Source organism: Electrophorus electricus, chromosome 26 (assembly GCF_041902795.1).
Source record: "Electrophorus electricus isolate QZ-2024a chromosome 26, ASM4190279v1, whole genome shotgun sequence".
In the NCBI taxonomy this organism is placed as follows: Eukaryota; Metazoa; Chordata; class Actinopteri; order Gymnotiformes; family Gymnotidae; genus Electrophorus; species Electrophorus electricus.
The window spans coordinates 8914884-8929754 of NC_137522.1; the positions used below are offsets into that span (position 1 = coordinate 8914884).

At 49.2% G+C, this 14871-nt stretch overlaps 1 long non-coding RNA gene across 2 annotated transcripts; it reads left to right on the forward strand.

The window, feature by feature from the left end:
* The first annotated feature begins 133 nt into the window (after positions 1-133).
* On the forward strand, positions 134-11002 carry LOC113576218 (uncharacterized). Of its 2 annotated transcripts, none has more exons than XR_014120180.1 (6): positions 134-912; positions 1184-1232; positions 6358-6559; positions 7015-9719; positions 10338-10459; positions 10623-11002. It is a non-coding gene; the product is annotated as an uncharacterized LOC113576218 (long non-coding RNA). The 2 variants fall into 2 exon arrangements; XR_003410487.3 differs by having other exon boundaries at positions 8106-9719.
* The last annotated feature ends 3869 nt before the right edge of the window (positions 11003-14871 follow it).

Sequence of the window (14871 nt, forward strand, 5' to 3'; positions counted from 1 at the left end):
TGTGCTGTGTGCATTCTACATGGAACAGTGTAAAGTACAGTAATAGGCATTGAACACCATTCCTGATTCGTTTTCAAGGTGTGTAAAGAGGCCCGGTGGTGATGGCAGAGTTTCAGGAACTGACAGAGAAAGTGTCCTGGGACTACAGGTAATCCGGAGGTAAAATATGTTACGACGTAATGCAAAATATATTTGGAAATAATAACAAAAAGAAGAATGAGGAAGCACTCAAGTCTCCATAAATGGTAACAGCGAGCTGTACTCCGCCTGAGGACACATAAGCGCAGTCTTTTCCTCTAACACTTTCACACAAACACTTTCTCTTACTTTCTCCACCCCCCACACACATACACACACACACACACACACACATTGGGGCCTCGTGAGGTAAGAGCACAGGCTTCGCTGTTTCGGGTAGCAGCCAGTAACACCTGCAACAGATTACTGTTTCTAATGCTGGGCAATAAATCCCCTCCCACGTCCCCGCATCGCCAGGACTCTAGCAGCGCAGCACACATGCACAACTTTCTGTCTCTGTCTTTCTGTTTCAGGGCTGATCAGTATGAGGTGTTTTGCTTTCACAGTTACCCTGCTACCTTTGACAATTTCTATCTAGCCCTAGTTACTGTAATGGTGCAGTTATTATATATCCGCCATTCAGGCTGACCCGGGGGATGTAGGTTTTCGGCTACAAACACGAATATTGGCAAAACACTTCTGGCCTTGAACGTCGATGAAGGAAAGAGACGAGGAGAGAGAGCAGAGGAGGAAAACTGCTAGCAGGACAATGCCGCGGCTCATACATCACTGTCTTCGCTGTAAGCGGCTGTCGACATGGGCTCGGTCGTAGCGCCTCTTTCCCGTGTGACCGAGCGGCGACGGTCAGCCGGAGATCTTAGTCAGCGTTCTGAGGTGTGCCACTTAACTTCAAAAGATTGCGAGGAATATGCCCATATGTGTGCATGAACGCGTGATACCGTAGTTTCTGGGAGACTCTTGTGCAGAATAGCGAGGCAACATTCTGAACTCTGACCAGTCTGTTCCTGTTTCTTCAGAACCACTTGTCAAGCAATGCAAATGAGTCATTAAAAATATTTGTTTATGATGTTTATGAATCAGCCATCTTTAAAGTTCGGCCCACATTTGAACCTAAACCAATCCCGAATGGCTGTGCTGTTCACAGGATGACAGAAACACTGACCGAGAGGGTGAGGAGAGGGAGATGGTGTGAGGTAGGAGGCAAATCACCTTCAACTCATTCTCTTCTCTTCCTCTCTCTCTCTCTCTCTCTCTCTCTCTCTCTCTCTCTCTCTCTCTCTCTCTCTCTTCCCCCCCCCCCCCCCTCTCTCTCCCCTCTGTGCTGTCAGAGTGGCCTCTGTTATTGTTTATGCATTCGGTGAACGGGAAGACGAGGCCAAAGGTTCTCTGAAATGGGCCAAAGCCATGCCAGCCCACCTTCCTCTCTCCTTCCTCTCTCCTTCCTCTCTCCTTCCCTCCTTCCCTCTCTCCCTCCATTTCTTTCTCCCTGTCTGTCTAAGCAAGCCTCCTCGCCAGTGGCCAAACTCACACCGAAGGTACGAGTGACCCTGCCCTTCTGTTTCTTTGTTGGTATGATTGACAGCTAAGCTCAGCTCAACTTTTGTTATCGAACTACTACTTAGTTCAGGCTTGTGGAGGCAGATAAAATTCCATCAGGGATAGAGGGCAGTTGTGCTCTGGCTCCAAATGGCTTCGCTTTTATGTTATTTTTATTTGATTTTAGTTTAGTTTTAGTTTAGTTTATTGTAACTAGTTAGACTGATTAATCCTTGGTGATGCACTGATCTGTTGATGAAATAACAAGGCGTCCAGAGCCGTGGACGCAAGTGTGTATGAAAGTGTTCTGGATGTCTTTGCCACACGCTGGTTTAACGAGGCTCCACGTGCTGCCCCGTATGGTGGAGCTTAGAGAGCTTCAGCCCCTCCTCTCTGCCTCACACTTTTCCGGGGAGGATCCGAGCACGGGTGGTGCAGGAGGTGGGGGTGGGATGAGTTCTTCTCTCAACCTTTCCTTCCTCCTCCATAAAAGATCGAAAGACCCATTAACAAAGGATAAGAAGTGAACCGTAAATACCCTCAGCGAGGCCCAACAAGAACAAGAGCTCTCTCTCTCTCTTTCTCTCTCTCTCTCCAGCGCACACACTCACACACACACACACACACACACACGTGCGCGCGCACACTTTCACTCTGCCACTCTGCTCTCCACCTCTCACAGTGAGAAGACTCCAAGCTTACAAAGTGCCAATTAACACTGAACATTCTCTTCTCACACCCCCCTCCTCGAGCTGCTGACAGCAGTGGTGTTCGGGTTAATACCAAAAGACGGCAGAGAAATGCTAAAACTCCTCCTTGCGCCGCATTCTCCCCGAGCGTCGCTCCCCGGTGTCTTCCCCTCCCTTCCACAGACCTTTTATTTTGTTTCCAGTGGGGTGGTTTTACAGTTCAGTGCACCTTCAAAGAGTGATATAAAGTGACTTTCCAAAGAATTTTCATTTGGAGAGAAGAAGAGCCTTGAATTCTTCACGGTGGTGGTGGTGGGGTGGGGTGGTGGTGGGGTGGGGTGGGTGGGGTGCGGCAGCAGCACGTGAGGTGAGCAGGAGACACAAACATAGCTGCTCGAAGCTTCGCCACCATTTTGATTTCATGTTTAGGTTTGCATGCAGCTCCGTAGCCCTCTGTGTTATGCACCTGACAGTAATGTTGCTTGCAGATCAGGGCCACGTGTTTCAGATAAAATGCTGACCTGCTGGAAAACCCGTTTGGACTCGGGCGTGTTTACGCCGGCTGAGCCGCCTGGACTCCTTCTAGCTTTACGCTGCGATGCTGCTCCGCTTCTCCTCTCGTTCCACCATCTGCGAGTGATACGCGTCCAAACCTTTGGGTGAAAACGCACACAAAGCCCCGTGGGTTGCGGTGCGCTCGCACCGCCCCCGGCCATTAATCAGAGGCGCGGAAGTGACACGGGTGTGTTTCCTCCCCTCTGTGTGCTCCCATAAATCAGTCTGCTGAATAAAGGAGGGAAAACAGAGGCAGCTCGTAGCGGAGTTAAACCCTCGGAGAGGCACACGCCTCCGTGCCCCGCCTCACCCAGAATCACGCCGAGTCACGCCGTCCAGCGCAGGGTGAGAAAGTTCACAGCACCAAAGCCACCGAGGTCCGATGGCACGTTATTACCGTTGCCCTGTCAGTAGGCCCGCAGAGTCAATTAGGTGGCTGATTGCAAAAGTGGATTTAAATGGCTGGAAAAGCACATCTAATCATTAAACTGAAGTGTGACGCAGACTAAATCAGGCCATGCAAGCTTTGTCTTAGATGTGAGATGAGTTCAAAGGGAGAGATGAGAGAGAAGTGCAGTACATCTGTGCAAAGTAACGTGTGCAGGGTGGAGCAGAGAAGTCCGATGAGATGATTTTCTGGTTGGAATTGGAAAGGGGTTTGTTTCCATCATGAGAACGAAAGAAAAGAAAAAGATATGGGGAGAGAAATAGAGAGAGAGAGAGAGAGACACGTCTGAGCGACTCCAAGTCTACGCAGTAATTAAACAAATTTTGATGAGGCAGAGATACAGGGGCAAAATGCAGATCAGCCAGAGGACAAAAAAGGAGAGTAGGGGAATAGGGGGTGTGGTCTAGGGTGTAGGGGAGTAGGGGGCGTGGTCTAGGGTGTAGGGGAGTAGGGGGCGTGGTCTCGGGTGCAGGGGAGTAGACAGAGTGGTCTAGGGTGTAGGGGAGTAGGGGGCGTGGTGTAGGGGAGTAGGGGGCGTGGTCTAGGGTGTAGGGGAGTAGGGGGCGTGGTCTAGGGCGCAGGGGAGTAGACAGAGTGGTCTAGGGTGTAGGGGAGTAGGGGGCGTGGTGTAGGGGAGTAGGGGGCGTGGTCTAGGGTGTAGGGGAGTAGGGGGCGTGGTCTCGGGTGCAGGGGAGTAGACAGAGTGGTCTAGGGTGTAGGGGAGTAGGGGGCGTGGTCTAGGGTGCAGGGGAGTAGACAGAGTGGTCTAAGCTGTAGGGGAGTAGAGGGTGTGGTCTAGGGTGTAGGGGAATACGGGGTGTGGTCTAGGGTGCAGGGGAGAAGAGGGCATGGTCTAAGGTGCAGGGGAGTAGAGGGTGTGGTCTAGGGTGCAGGGGAGTAGAGGGTGTGGTCTAGGGTGCAGGGGAGTAGAGGGTGTGGTCTAAGCTGTAGGGGAGTAGAGGGTGTGGTCTAGGGTGTAGGGGAATACGGGGTGTGGTCTAGGGTGTAGGGGAGTAGAGGGTGTGGTCTAGGGTGTAGGGGAGTAGAGGGTGTGGTCTAGGGTGTAGGGGAGTAGAGGGCGTGGTCTAGGGTGTAGGGGAGTTATAGGGTGTGGTCTAGGGTGTAGGGGAGTTATAGGGTGTGGTCTAGGGTGTAGGGGAGTTATAGGGTGTGGTCTAGGGTGTAGGGGAGTAGAGGGTGTGGTCTAGGGTGTAGGGGAGTAGAGGGCGTGGTCTAGGGTGTAGGGGAGTAGAGGGCGTGGTCTAGGGTGTAGGGGAGTAGAGGGCGTGGTCTAGGGTGTAGGGGAGTTATAGGGTGTGGTCTAGGGTGTAGGGGAGTTATAGGGTGTGGTCTAGGGTGTAGGGGAGTTATAGGGTGTGGTCTAGGGTGTAGGGGAGTAGAGGGTGTGGTCTAGGGTGTAGGGGAGTAGAGGGTGTGGTCTAGGGTGTAGGGGAGTAGAGGGTGTGGTCTAGGGTGTAGGGGAGTAGAGGGCGTGGTCTAGGGTGTAGGGGAGTTATAGGGTGTGGTCTAGGGTGTAGGGGAGTTATAGGGTGTGGTCTAGGGTGTAGGGGAGTAGAGGGCGTGGTCTAGGGTGTAGGGGAGTAGAGGGCGTGGTCTAGGGTGTAGGGGAGTAGAGGGCGTGGTCTAGGGTGTAGGGGAGTTATAGGGTGTGGTCTAGGGTGTAGGGGAGTAGAGGGCGTGGTCTAGGGTGTAGGGGAGTTATAGGGTGTGGTCTAGGGTGTAGGGGAGTTATAGGGTGTGGTCTAGGGTGTAGGGGAGTAGAGGGTGTGGTCTAGGGTGTAGGGGAGTAGAGGGCGTGGTCTAGGGTGTAGGGGAGTAGAGGGCGTGGTCTAGGGTGTAGGGGAGTAGAGGGCGTGGTCTAGGGTGTAGGGGAGTTATAGGGTGTGGTCTAGGGTGTAGGGGAGTTATAGGGTGTGGTCTAGGGTGTAGGGGAGTAGAGGGTGTGGTCTAGGGTGTAGGGGAGTAGAGGGCGTGGTCTAGGGTGTAGGGGAGTAGAGGGCGTGGTCTAGGGTGTAGGGAAGTTATAGGGTGTGGTCTAGGGTGTAGGGGAGTAGAGGGCGTGGTCTAGGGTGTAGGGGAGTTATAGGGTGTGGTCTAGGGTGTAGGGGAGTTATAGGGTGTGGTCTAGGGTGTAGGGGAGTAGAGGGTGTGGTCTAGGGTGTAGGGGAGTAGAGGGCGTGGTCTAGGGTGTAGGGGAGTAGAGGGCGTGGTCTAGGGTGTAGGGGAGTTATAGGGTGTGGTCTAGGGTGTAGGGGAGTAGAGGGCGTGGTCTAGGGTGTAGGGGAGTTATAGGGTGTGGTCTAGGGTGTAGGGGAGTTATAGGGTGTGGTCTAGGGTGTAGGGGAGTTATAGGGTGTGGTCTAGGGTGTAGGGGAGTTATAGGGTGTGGTCTAGGGTGTAGGGGAGTTATAGGGTGTGGTCTAGGGTGTAGACTATACACTCATTCACCTCTTGTCACTACCAACCAGTAGTCGCCTCACCGAACAATAATAACACTGTCATATTCCTTCAGCTCCCTCTTAGTTAAAAGCATCAGGTTAATTAATTAGAAACGACCTGTAGGTATCCAAAGATTATAGTCTGTATGTGGTGCCTGTGTGTGTTTGTGTGTGTGTGTGTGTGTGTGTGTGTGTTTCAGCCACCTTCAGACTCCTCGTCAGTGTGTGGCCACGGGGCCGCTGTCGAGGGGCCACTTTTGAGCAGTTGACCACTTTTCAACCCAGCAGCGACGCTGACACTTGTTCAAAACCCCAGCAACACTGCGACACACGATGTTCACACACCAGCATGACACCCACAAACACACGAGCATTGGCGCTGTAGTGGCAATCATGTCCGCCGCGGTCGAACGCAGACGTGGCGGTGAGCGGGTTAGGGAGCGCCTGGCTGCGCTCCTGCCTGCCGTGATCGTAGGCCTAGTACGTGCGTCAGAAACTCGCCATCCCTCTTACGGTGGCCTTGCAAACGCAGGTGCAGCCTAGCTGCTTATAACAACGTGTGTAGTGAGCCATCACCCCGATTTACTGCGTCCGGCTCTTGGGGGTAAAAACTGCCTTCCATGTCGCTCAGGATGGCGCAGCATTTCACTCAGGCCGTGGAAAAAGCATCAGAGGCCGTGGTTACATCTGAGAGTCGCCATCTGAGAGCCGCCATCTGGGAGCGATTGCTCTGACAGGGGAGTTTGGAAGCCGGCGGAGCGGACAGCAGGAGGGGGCCACTGCATGGGATTCGCCGCTCCGGTATCTTTTTCGCGTCTTGCTTTTGTGTTCGCGTAAGTATGCATCATGCGTCCTCTCTAAGCCACACACACAGCTTCTTCCCATGCTCTGTTTCGCGAGCTTTCAGAAATGTTTCGCTAAGTGTCTTACTCTGGCCTGGGTATTGCCATGGGAAGATGGAGCCACATTTCTGTTGAGTTCTACAAGACAGACACTCGGTGTCATGCTCTCCGATCCACGTCTGTGGCTTATGTAGCTAGAACAGTGTGAAAAACACATTGCTGTTATCATTTGGGATAAAGAAATTAATCTTTTCACACGTGGGGGCTCCTTTCAATCGTCTTAATAATGAGGAAATACAGAATAATACAGTGTTGACTTAATAATGCATAAATACAATTTGTACACACTTTTAGAGGTAAGCAGTCACATAATACTGAAAAATAGATGGAAAATGTTAAAAATAAGATTGCCTGATGGAACAGGTGATTCTGAATATTTTTTTTAGCACCAAACATGACCGCCGCGTGACGTACAGCACTAAGGATTCGTTGAGATGTCATGGCTGCCGCAGAGAAAGATGGCCCGGGTCCCCCAAGTAGCACCAACATAAGCGGGTTAAAGTCTCCACCCATGGATCCACGGAGCCTAGCCAGCCAGCACTGCAGCCGCAGTATGGCCGCTGACGCCTTGGCACGCCACAGTTCTTGTAGTTGGACGCGATCGCTACCCATGCTGTCTGTGTGCCCCCCCGCCCACTCTCGGGCCTTCGCGGCTCGCCGTGACCTGTCCTGCACCTCTCGGAGCTCACAGCAGACGCCGGGTGTGAGGAAGGGGTCAGCAGTTCGGCCCCAAAGCCTCAGCACAGTGAGGAGCGGCAAGACTGATCCGCTGCTGCCTCGCAGAGTGGGTTCACATACAGTGCAGGGCTAGCAGCAGCCCAGTGGGGGAGGGGGCAGAGAGAGAGAGAGAGAGAGAGAGAGAGAGAGAGAGAGAGAGAGAGAGAGAGAGAGAAAAACATGCTTTGCTGATTAGGCACTGCTAATTGCCGGGGATTTGTTTGCGATTCTTTTTCTTCTATCTTTTCTTCGGTGGTCCCACCTGCGGTATATAAATGCCCAAAGAACCAGGGGAGACAATGTTTTTGGGTGTCGTTAACACGTTTACAGTGTCTGGCAGATGCTCTTGTTCAGAACCATTTACAGCAGTGTTTTGCTGTCTATATGAAAAGCATCTCTCCGTGCCGCTGGTCCATTAGGCTGGAGTGTGAAGACACCGAGCTAAAGTCATGCGGTCCCGTTCCTCCACGTTTGGGTGATGTTTTGCTGTGTTGTTCAGTTTCTCAGTTTAATTGCTCCCATATGATGACCCTTCCACCCATTCTCACAAGAAGAGCCTCAGTCAATTTCCAAACCTTTATTATACTATAATCATCTGACTATCACAGGAACCAAGTGTCTTAACCAAGCGTAAAATCTAGAAACTGCAATTTATGTATGACACTATAATCTTGAAGATATGAGCAAAATATGCTGAAAGAGTGTGTGTGTGTGTGTGTGTGTGTGTGTGTGTGCACGCGCGCTGAATGCTGAAATCCAGACCTAACAGCTCAGCAACTGTGAAAATATGAGCGGGAGAAGTGCAGCAGTGGAGCAGATGTGAGCCTGGAGTGTGGCCAAGCTGGGCCTCTGTAGCACACGGCCTTTATCTCAGGAGAACACGCGTGGAGCTAAAGAGACAACAAGGATGGCCGAGAGAGAAACGCCTTTGTCCACTTTCACACTGTCCTCTGTCGTCTGTGCGCAGCTTGAAGCCGTGGCTGATGCTCAAGCCACACGTCTGCTCTGTAATATTTCAGCTCTGTATTATTCCTCTAAAACCTGTATTATTCATAGATGAGACATTGGTTAGTATTTCCTTAGCCTCTATCCGAGTTTCCATTTATTTTTGGATGGATGGATGGATGGATGGATGGATGGATGGATGGATGGACGGATGGATGGATGGATGGACGGATGGATGATGTTGGTACTGCACTGCTGCCATCATCCAAGATTGGAGGTTAACTCTTCAGGTTCTTGGATGGACGTTGGCTGAAGTGGGCAGTGCAGATGGTCTACAGGCTGATTCCACGTCGTCTCCTCACACTGGGCTCAACCAGGAGGCAGAATCTCACTGCTGGGACTCTCCAGGGGCAAGTGGAAGTGTGTATCTGACTCCCCCACCCCCACCTCACTGGCTGCTTCACACAAAGTCTGTCTGTGTGTGCACCACTGCCTTGATTTTCCATCAACACTAGACTGTGGAACAGGTCACTGGCCATCCGACTGCACCGTCAGCTGTGTTTTCCAAAGTGTGTGTTTAAGTGCGTGTGTGTGCACATTTGCGTGTGTGTGCACGTGTGTGAGTGCTCAAAGCAGTGCTCTATGTCGCCTGGAAACCTGCTGTTTACAGTCTGATTGTTTAAGTTTGAAGACTGATGAAAACTTAGTCATATGGACATGTGCATAGCCATAAACTATCATGTAATTCAAATTGTGCCAGTAATTCAGCTTGTGCTTTCCAGTCCATTTGCTGAATGCTACAGACACAGGGCTTCTAAAAACCTTTGGTGAAAGAAACTCAGTTAGGATAGTATTGAACTTTTGCGTTTGGCAGTCAATCTATGTTTAACTTTTATATTGCTAAGAATAATATTGAAAAAAAGGAGTAACCGAATGGTCTGATCCCACTGGTGCGCATGCATATAACGTACATTCCACAATCAGGTGGACCTTACTCTACCTTACTCTATTCTAATGTTACCTACAACTGCCCCCTATACATAAATAGACCTGCACTCAAGTGGATAGTATTGGTAACCTTTATTTGTTAATTGCTTTCTGTCTTTGGATGTTGTGGAAAACGACCCCCTCACTGCGGCATGGTCTCCAGCCCGAAGGGTTTCTCGCTGGAGCGCCGGGTGGAAGCACGGGAGGCCTCAGCCATGTGCTCTTTGTTCCCACTACAGGCACTGCAGGCTTTTCCTGGCCAAAGTCTTTTCCTTTACAGCAGAACGTCTGGAGGACAAGAGCCTCCACGCTGCATCTGCGCTCTTCAAATGGACCAGATGTGCCTTTGGCTCCGTGGCCAAGTCTTTTAGCGGCTGCAGAACAAGCCTGCTGCCTCCCCTGGGGAAGCGCACATAATAGCAGAACTGTTTTCAGGCAACAGGTAACCCCCCCCCCACACACACACACACACACACACACTACCCTAGGCACTGCTCCGAAGGGAAAGGCAAGCTGCGTTAGCTGAGCTGAACGAAGCAGATTTACAGTATAGACAAATGAGGGGACTCATCGGCTGGCTACGGAAAGCTTTCTGCACTGGCTCACTGCTCCATTTCAAACAGCAGCAATGCCAAGAGTTGCCCCCCCCAACCCGCCCGGCACAGCTTCGACTAGTGTAAGGCACAGTTTTAAATACGTCTTTAGAACACAAACAGAACTCCCAGGGAAAAGGAGCTGGGATACATTTCTATTTTAATTCGTCCAGCTGTGATAGCAAGGACCGAAATGGTTGACTCCCAGCTTCTCAGAGATCAAGGGGGGAGTCTTAAGCTAGTCAAGCAGAACTGCAAGCACTGCTGGTGTTTTCCAAGAAGACCTCTCATGCCGGCCTAAAGCGCTCCAGCCTTTCCTCTGTCCATGTTCCTGTCCTGGATGTATTGTTACAGTTTGGGAATTAAGTAGTTTTTAAGGAACCCCCCCCCCCCCCCCCCCCAACAATATTTATCTCAACAATATGCAGACATCATTCATTCATTCATTCATTTGATGTTTTTGAAAGAGACTCGGCCCCGGCGTGAGATGAACTGCTGTAGCTAACTCAGCCACGGCTGCAGGGACCAGGAGCTCCACAGAGGCAGACTGGCCAAGGACTAGTGCTGAGTTTACTGACTACAAGCAAAGGTAAACCTGTCTGCTGCACATTTGTTAAGCTGTTGGAAGGTCTCTGTTGTTTCTGCAGCATTTTACCTCCTGCCCCCTCAAGTATTTCCTGATGCGGTCTTAACGCTTTAACACGTCCATGCGTTTCTTTGTTACCCAAGCCAAATCATTCTTGTCGCCTAAGGCAGGCAGGCCGGGCTGGAAGAAGCCCCAAGACAAGCAGAAGGACAAGTACAAAGGATGTGAGATGAAGCTCCGGTCCGTGTTGACAGACTCATCTTTCAACTGCCCATGTGTGTGTGTGTGCAGCACGTACCATTTCAAAGGCAAGCTAGAACCCACTGAAAGACAGAATACGCCATTATGACACCAAACGGCTCTGCTCTTCTGTTACCAGTGAGTTTCAGGTGTCGGAATATCTGGTGGTCATCTCTAAATTACAGTTAGCTGACACAAGATACGTGTGTGTGCTAAATATAGTGACCTTAGGAATGTTTATAGGGGAAAAAAATCTAACTTGAGCAAAGATCTATAAAATTTGTAGATAAATTCAAACAATAAATAATTTGATCACTGCTTTTTTGGTTTCTTGGGCATGGGGGAGGGGTTTCTGTGCTTCCCTACCTGTGTTGACCAATCAGGAATTGGCATCCTGAAGAGTTTTCTTTCGTGCGTGAGAGGCCTGTTTATTCACTTTGTTTTTCTTCTTGTTTTGGTTTCCTTCTGCCCAACTGCAGGTCTTTAGTGTGAGTCTTGCTTTGACAGGTGAAGATCAACCAGAACCATCACTGCTGGCCACCGTGCATGACTGAAAAGCAGAGGTCACACCAGGGTCACTGACAGCTCAGTCATTCTATACCCATTCAATAATATGCCCATCCCCCTTGAGGGCATAGGTCACACACAACATACCTTACCATCCGGAAAGTTTTCCAAACAGGGTCTGAGATCACCAAATCGAATTCAGATTCACCACAAGGGAAAATGATAACAATAATATAAGACTCCGGAAAGGAAAACTTAACATGTCAAACAGAGCCACTGTTATCTCTCGTCTCCTCTGCTCTCCTCTCCTCTCCTCCTCTCCTCCTCTCCCTTTTCTCAATTTTTTTGGGATTTGCCAATGTTAGAAGAATTCAATCCCGTTGCTTACTAATGAACTCAACTGAATGCGAGTCATAGCTGAAACCACTTGGGCACTTTAATTAGCAATTTTCCTAATGCCAATTGTGCCTGTCACTGCTAAAAAACATTCTGTGGGAACAGTAAAGTATACTTAACGAGGCTGTGCTAAACACGGAGCTGTTAACTGCTATTAACACGTAATGTTTAGCACATGGGTGAAAATACATTGTTCAGCTCAACTACCTCATCCTACGTCCTCCCTATTGACCTGTGTGACTGGAACCCATTCAATGAACAATTATGACCAAATGCTCAATGCTTTCTATAGTAAAACCCCTACACTGAATATTATTATTTTATATTACTACTCTTTACAGCATCTCTCTGCACTGCAGTGCAAGTGCTGGTGCAATCAAGCCACTGATTCAGTCTTTCATGTTGATTTCAGTCTTTCATGTTGAAGCAGCAATGTTGGAGCAGGGAGAAGTTACTATATACAGAGACACAGTTCTCTCCAAAAAAAGACTGTTTATTATCAATCCTATAAGAGGAGCCAGACACAGATAATCGCTTGCAGAGATATATATATATATATATATATATATATATATATATATATATATATATATATTGATAGAGAGAGAGAGAGTGAGTCAGGACCAAGAGATCCCCTATTCAGTTTGTTGCAGCGGTCCCATTCACTGGGCTGTGGTGACGCACCCCACTCGTAGCTTCTCCCGCAAACACAGCAGCATTCGCTGCCACAAGCACCAGCGCGCGGTGCATCTCCACCCCTGGCCCTGACCCTCCCTGTTCCACCACCCCTAAGAAGGCATCCGCGTCTGCAGGGTGCCCCGAGCTGTTATCAGTGCACCCTTTGATACTGGGGGAGTCATCACTTACAGGCCTCGGGCGACTCGGAGAATTGCACCTGTTGGAAGGGTCGAGTCTCGATCGATGGCTGTCCCTGACAAAGGTCACATTTGCTTGATTATATTTTGGTAGAGAACTGAGCCTTTTGACATGAGTTCATGGGGCATTTGGGAGTGGTTATGGTGACCCAGCACGTCAGAGTTGACAATCTTTAACAAAAATGTTAACTGTGCTAAGGTTGAAGTAAAAAGTGAAGCCAACATTTAGAAAGTGTAGGAACACCCATACAAGGCTAATGCTGTAATCTTACAATCTTACATGCTTACAATTTTTCAGTGTTATAACCGAGTGCTATTAAATTAACTGAATTAAATTTGGTCGTCAGTCAAAATATTCTTATTTCAGTCCTCTGTTCTTTGCAAAGAAAGGCCTCGTTTAATATATTTTACCCGTAAGCAATGGAAAATGTGTTCAGGCCATTTTGAATGTCATTTGTTCTTCACACTGATCTCAGACCAGTGTTCATGGACATCTGACAGTATTCACGTCTAAATGCTCAGCAGATCACACGGGGAGGAAATGGTGCTCTGGGCCGTCCGTTGCCTCTGGAAATGGTTGAAAGTAGGCTAACACGTTTGCACAGAGACTACTTCCTGTGCTTTCTCCTGACTCTTACCTTAATGGATTACATGTGTGGCAGTGATGTATAGCGCAGAACGAAAAAGCATCAGCGACTGCACTGTGACTACAAAAGAAGGAATGTCCACTGTTGAGAAGTCAAGAAGACACTGAGTGGTTCATCAAATTCTAGGGGAAAGGTAAGAAGATGCAGAATGATTGCTCTACCAGTCACAAACGGTCGCGGAGCGAGTGATGATGACATAGCCAGACCGGGTCGTCTCACGGGACCCTTGGGAAGTCAGAGGTCAACCACCCCTTTCCTGATGTGCCATATGTTAAAGGAATTCACCGGTGCATTGTGGGAGCTGAACCCCCACAACTTGGAAATTACTAACACATACAGCTCCTGCTTTCTGAGTTAGCTCTTTCCTCTCCCCGGAGTCACCTAAACCGTGCCTCTCAGACTCGGCTCCTCTGGCGTAGAGACTTGAGAGCCCAGTGAATACGGAAAATGTTTTGTTGTTTTCACTGACTTTTTGTCTTGAACTTAAGGAAAGTCAATGGTACCCTCTGGCTTTAATGGCAAAACTGGGAGAATAAGGGAAAAAGAGAATCAGACACTGGGGAAGACAAAGAAGTTGGACACTGTATTTGAGTGGCATCCCGCCAAGGATATGAGTCCCCATACTGACCGTTATTGTCAGAAGACAACACATCTACATCTCAGCTGACTGACTGAAATGAATTAATTTATGACTTACTGTAAAATTAATTTACCGTAGAAAAATATGATGAAAAATAACCTCTAAAACTTTTTTGGGGGAATTCCCCCGTGCTTTGTGGGTGTGTGCACATGTATTTCTAATCATTTTTGAAAATCTATTTATGATAATGTGAATCTGTGTCTGTTCAAAGTTTACTTTGCTTTAAGTGAGAACCAGCTCGTGATCCCTAAAGAACGGATACCTGTTCACAGCACGGCCCGAACCAGAGGCATGGAGATCTCAGAGGCAGGATGGAGAGATGTTTGCCAGGAAAGGAAAGGCTAGGGGGACAGCCACTGCTCGGCAGGCTACGAGACGACGCAGAGCTGCGCTTCTAATGAGAACTTGCGTAGGATGGTGTTTAAAAAGTAAAATTGTGATAGACGAAACATAAGGTCCACCACGGTGAGCAGAGAGGAGGTGGAGAAGCAGGCAACATGGGCAGAAAGGCATCAGCAGGTGGCAGGAAGCTTAGGGCGCAGATGCTTCCTGTCAGCTGTTTTGTGTCCTTAAGGAGAAACACTCACACATGTGAATGGGGAGACATGCTTCCTATACACACACATACACACACCCTACAAGAATAACCCTAAGACAAATGAAAGCATGTTCTTCACACTTTGAAAATTGACATCTTCACACACACACACACACACCCTACAAGAATAACCCTAAGATAAATGGAAGCATGTTCGGCACACTTGAAAAGCACACAATCACTCACACACACACACACACACACACACACACACACAAGCATAGATATAAAGATTCTGCTGCCTTTATGCCCTGCAGTTTAGTCATATTCTGGTGTGAGAGAGAAGAAAGTAAAGCTTAGCTCTTCAGCACCCTCACACTCTCAAAGCAGTTGTGTTTAATTACACACGCACGGCGTGAGTGTACAGTACCTTTCGCACACCGTTCACACACTCACCCAGGGTCTTTCAACCTGTTGAACTGTATGTGCAGATATATGCAGGCCTTAAAGGAAAAACCCCACGCCAGCCTGCAGTCAACACTATGTCATCCATGAGTCTGCTCTACTAGCCA